Below are 6057 nucleotides of genomic sequence, written 5' to 3'. Positions count from 1 at the left end.
ATATAATCACATGAGAATCTTACATGATATATACATGTTCGTGTTCTTGCATTAATCAATTTTTTTTTATTTTCTTGTAGATTTTGAATAATTTTTGGAAAATATTGAAGAGGTGAAAAGTGATAAATTGAAGAAAATATGGAAATCTTGATACGAAGAAATGATAACATTGTGAATTTTAAATTAGTAACTGATTATGCGGGAGAATATTCGAGCATGTGGAGATTAATGATTTGTTGATTACGTGAGCTATGGATAATTTGGAGTAGTCATCTTGGGCTTAAATTGAAGAAAACATGAAGAATTTTGGACTACAAGTTTGGTGGACTTTAACTAGGCCAGTGGGCTAAATGATTGGAAGCCCAAATCACAAAAAGACCACTCAACACGCGGGCTACCCACGCAACAGCATGCGGGTCGCGCAAGGCTCTGTAGGGGAATTTTCGGAACTTTAATTGGAAGGCTATTTAAGGAAGGTTGGTGCCCATCTTTTGGAGACTCTTGCACATCCGAAAAATTAACATTTCCCTGGGGATTTTGGAGGATTTTGATGACAAAGAACACCTCAAGAACATCATCTTTTCACCTCTTAATCTTTTTGAATGTTTGGTACTATCTTTTCTTATCTTGTTTTCTTAAGTTTAGCCATGCTTGGCTAAAAAAAACTTGGTTGACTTTTGTGGAATCCTTTGAATTTTTGTTGAATGTTGAAGACTCCATGAACTAGTCTTGGATCTTTATGATAATGTTTTATGTTTTAACATTTTATCACTACTTGTATGTTTTTATCCATGAGTTTAAATGTGTTTGTGGCGATTAGTTGGTTAATTTCTTGAATAAGTAAAAGATTTTCAAATTAGCAAGCAACAAATGATTTATGTGTTAGTTTTTCTTCACACAATCATAAAAACATTTTCTCCAACATGGTAGTGAAAGATTTTGACTCCTCTTGGATTTGGTGACTTTTTGGTTCTTAAGGCTAGTTGACTTGCACTAATTACAAGCTTAATGGAAATTGTGACTTTGACTAAGGAAATTGTTATGAGCTTCTCGAACCATTTTAACAACTAAGAAAATTCTAGGTAATCTCAAGCTCCTTGGATTACTATAGCCAAATTAAAGGTTTTAAACAAGTATTGCACCATTAGATTCTAATGACACGTGCATCAAAAGTCAAAGTGAGGAAACTTTAAGTCAACCATATTTCTCTTATTGATTTTACATCAAAATCTTATTTTTGTTGAATTGTCCACTTAAATCTTAGTCTATCCTTTGTTTTATTACAAGTATTTTAAAAGATTAAAACCCCAATTTTTATTTTTGTTGTCATTTTATAAGTACTTTTGCAAAGAGATATTTCATAGAGTTATAAAATCGAACCAATCTCTACAGATTCGACCCCTTTACCACTATACACTATTTTAGTGTAAAAGATTTAGGGTTATTAATTATGTTGGCCTCGATAACCACCATATATTTTCACAAATGGTTTGATACATATAATAAAATACTTTCATATAATATGTGTTTTAGATAATATTGGATCAGTGTGAATAAAACAATATATTTAATTTTCATTTATTGTTTGGTTAAGGGGAGTATTTTTCAATTATCTATCATTTTTAATTGTTACATCATCGTTCATGTCATTTTTCTCTAAGAGTCTTTTTATTCGTCACTGATAAGAAATAGTCACATTTCATTATCTCTTTTTTAATTAAATATATAAAGTTTTAAAATTAGAACTTTATATATATTTAAAATAATAAAATTAAAACATTTTATTAATTTAATAATAAAAACCATTATATAGTCAGAAATGATAATTAAATAGAAAACAATTTAAACAAATTCTAGTAGGAAGTATTATTTCACAATTTCCTTTTTTGCCATCGAAACAATCACGCTGTTTCCCGGAAAGGATCAACACTTTGCAATAGAAATTTCATATCGTGTATTTTAGCTTATCTTCTCGCATTTTTTGCTTCCCCACTCATGCTTTTTCTTTCTTGGTTAATTTCTCTTTTCGAATTGTAAATGAGCTTCAAAATTCAAGTAATATAATTCGAATCTATTTGCCTTCTTCTATATGTCACCAATTTTGTTGGTTACCGATGCATTAGACGAAGACCCCTTATTTTTTTCCCTATCTCTACGTATCGGGTAAACTATTTTTCCTATGCATATCCCTATCTCTACCTCCATCTTGTTCATTTCATGAAACTTTGTCGTATATTGGTGTTTTATACGATATTCGTCACAACCTATTTCGTTGTGAAACTGCTTGGTAAAGTGTAGCAAAAAATGATTTTTCACGTGCGTATTTCTGTTTACAGGATCATCAAAAATGTCTACTCATGATTATGCTAATACTTTCTCTTCTTCTAGCATCCATTGTTGAGGGGCACCATTTTAGGATCAAATGGTATGGGAATGGGTTCGGGTTCGAGATCAGGTTGCGTATCTCAAACAAACTCGATTTCCAACTTGGTCGGGGGTTTGCTTCTCGTAAAGTTTTCTGGTAGAAGGAAAAATTGTGAAATAAGTTTGGGCTAATGGGCGTCATAGAGTAATATTGTAGTATATGTTGATTGTAAATTGTTAAGGTTAGGGTTTGGGTGGGGGTGAAAAAATATGGTATTAAGTTGTGGTCGCTAAACCGACGGAGTGAATGGAAAACATTTCGATGTGAGCATTGTTAAACTACTTGCACACAACTTGTTTCAGCGGGATCCAAGGGTGAGATTGATACAAGGGCTGTTTGGATTTATTTTGGTCGATAAAAGTTTGGGTGTTGGTAAAAATTTGTGAAAAGTTGTGTGATATATTGACTAAAAGGTGTAATCTCTATAAGGGTATTTAAAAAAACAGTCGTTGGAGAGGAAAGAGGGGAAGAAGGCACGACAAAAATTACTTTTGCGGGGCACCACACCTCACCACCGCACTTTGGTCAACATAGTGTTCACAACACCACCTTGCAGTGTGTGGTGGTACACCTCCTATGTTAGGTTTGCAACACGATGGTAGGGCAGAACTAGGAAAGGAACCATCGAGTTTTGGAAACGACTGGAAAATCATGGATTTGACAATTAGGTACGCAAATTAAAGATGTCTATCTTTGATAGTGATATATTTTTTTTAAAACGACATTTATTATAAAAACAAATAAAAGGCTAGCAAAGTACTAGCAAAAACCAATTACAAATTTATAGGGAATTGAAGCCAAACATTCCAATCCCTAGACATTTTACGGTTCCTAACACAATACCAATTAAATGAATACAATTTAACTGTATCAACAAGGGTATCTTTTTCGATACTTTTTAGTACGAAAGACCATCACAGTTCTATAACCCCATAAGACCCATAACATAGTCATAACAATTGCAAGAATCTTTTCTTTCTGCATCCTTTGCATCAATAAAGCATCCAACCAATCATAAACCTCTTGTAGCGAACCAAACGAAGGCATATGTAAATCCGCCCACCCCGCAATTCGACTCCAACCAATCGCATATGTAAATCCGCAATTCGACCCCATAAGACCCTTAACTTTGATAGTGATATCTATAGGGTTGAAAGTTTTCTTTTTTGAGTTGCAAGGAATTGATCTACCAACTAATAGAGTCATTTAAAATCTATATCACAAATGATTTGATACATACTATAAATTACTTTCATATAATATTTGTTTTGCGTATGAATGACTTTTACCGATTAATGCAATATAGACAACCAAATTTAATGTAGTTATATATATATATATATATATATATATATATAGAGAGAGAGAGAGAGAGAGAGATTAAGGATCATTTGAGAACTCATAGTTTCCTGAGAACCCGAGAAATAAAAGTGGATCGTTAGATCAAAAAAAGGGATGGCTATGATGTATTGTGGTATTTTTGTGAATAAGTGGAAAAATAAAGGGACGTGGGCATTGAAATTAAATGATATTAAGGGTATTTAGGGTTAAAATAAATTACTCCGTATACACACATCTCCTCACGTCCAACCACCTCCATCTCCTCCGATCGACGCCATTCCCCCTCTACATTCCAAACTAGAAGACGATTACCAGTTCACCGTCTTCAAAAGTAACCTCTGCCTCGCAAAGCGTCACCAGAAGCTTGATCCATCCGCAGTCCATGACGTCACTCGACATTGCACTTAATCCTGAATGCCCTAAAAAGTCTATTAAATTTTCGAATTCCAACACAAAACCTAACCCTAAACAGCCTGTAGATTTGAATGTTAATGACGAAAATGTAGCTTCTTTTGATCCTGTTGCTCCTACTGTTGATTCTGTTGATTACATCTCCTCCGAAGATCTAAAACCCCTTTCTGACCCTGATGTCAAGTTCCAGGTAAATATCATTTTGTTTCAGTGATTACTTCGAAACTCAATTCAGTTATATCTCATATAAAAATCTAAACTCATTCCAGTTATATGTCAATCTTCCATTTCTCTCGGCTCTATTCTCTTTCAATGCGCGTGGTTACAGGTACACATCTAGGCGCCACCACTCTCTGCTCAAACGTAACCTCTTTTTCTCTCTTTGAAATATCGAATTGATTAAATGAGATTTAGGGCGTCGTAATCTCACTACCTTCTACCATCGACGGCAACGAACGTTTTCTCATTGACGACGGAACAGTCGTTGTTGAACTCTCTCTTTCACGTGATTTCCTAAATCGCGCCTGGAAATTAGGTCACCATTACTAACCCCCACCAAGTTTGGTGTTTCTTCTGTTCTTATTTATCAAGTTTTAGCGTTCTGATTGGTTTGCATTTTGCAGGTGCATCTGTAATGGCTGGCGGAGGGTGTAGTATCTGTGAAGATGATCTTCCCTAATCAAGGTAAACCACATTAATTTCATCATAATTTTAACTTTTAAATTTTATGAATCTTTAATGCTTTAATATTTCAACATATGGTTTGAGGTAATTTGTCATTGTTGCTATGCAGGAGAGGAGCTATGACGGATTCATGAGGCATCAGGGAGTTGAAACTGAGAGTCAGTGTCTATTTTGAATAAATAGACAAAACAGTAAGAGTATTAGATATATTAACAAACGAATGTCTCAAGATTAATCAGTGCAAAGATCTATTGTTAATATTCACACACTGGAGGTAAATAAAGATCAAACTCCAAATTATCTTTTAATTTCTATTTTACTAAACTATTTATCATCATTTCTTATATACTCATGTTTTGAATGAAACTATTAATTCACATGTGATTTACATGTGATTCACATATTAATCACATGTAATTCACATATGATTCACTTGTGATTCAAATGTAAATATGAATTACATGTGATTCATGTGTAAATCACAAGTGAATCATATATGAAGTACATGTGATTCACATGTAATTCACATATGATTAATTTGTGATTCACATGTAAATTACAAGTGAATTAACTATGAATTACATGTGATTCACAAGTTAATCACATATGAATTATATGTGATTCACATGTAATTTACATATTAATCACATGTAATTCACACTACAAGAAAAATGACTTACAGTGACACCAAAAAAGTGTGACTATATGCGTATAGTGACATTTTATTTTTTCACTCAAAGTGTGATGGAAGGTGACGCCATCGTATGGGTCTTATGGTCACTTTAAAATGTAGTGTTTGTATGCTATAAAAACATGTGGCCATAGTATAAAAGTGTGGCAAATGTGTACGAAATTTTGTTCCTGAAATATCCAATATTGTAGCGTTAAACAATTATTAGTCACACATATTTATTTAACGTTGTGACTGTATATCACCAAAATGCGACATTCATGATGTTTTAGTGTAGTTGTTTTCTTACATATGGTCACACAATTTAAATTTTATTAAGACTATTGTGTATCTTTTGTAAACTTTTAATTATGGTGAGTGTGACCATATTTGCTAAATGGCCATAAGTACTTTACTTTCATATGTGAGGAATTGCTAATTATTAGTCACAAAAAATAATCAACGTTTGTGACTATAACCTAACGTATAGAGACAAACGAAGAAGTGAATTAAAATCATAAGTATT

At 33.1% G+C, this 6057-nt stretch overlaps 1 long non-coding RNA gene across 1 annotated transcript; it reads left to right on the top strand.

The window, feature by feature from the left end:
- Positions 1 to 4015: 4015 nt before the first annotated feature.
- Positions 4016 to 5206, top strand: LOC145063185 (uncharacterized). The gene is made up of 4 exons (XR_013687869.1): positions 4016 to 4367; positions 4447 to 4712; positions 4801 to 4861; positions 4971 to 5206. It is a non-coding gene; the product is annotated as an uncharacterized LOC145063185 (long non-coding RNA).
- Positions 5207 to 6057: the final 851 nt, after the last annotated feature.

The sequence above is a fragment of the Lactuca serriola genome, chromosome 7 (genome assembly GCF_051521515.1).
Source record: "Lactuca serriola cultivar US96UC23 chromosome 7, Lser_US96UC23_V15, whole genome shotgun sequence".
Classification (NCBI taxonomy): domain Eukaryota; kingdom Viridiplantae; phylum Streptophyta; class Magnoliopsida; order Asterales; family Asteraceae; genus Lactuca; species Lactuca serriola.
This window is presented reverse-complemented; position numbering and strand designations above follow the sequence as displayed.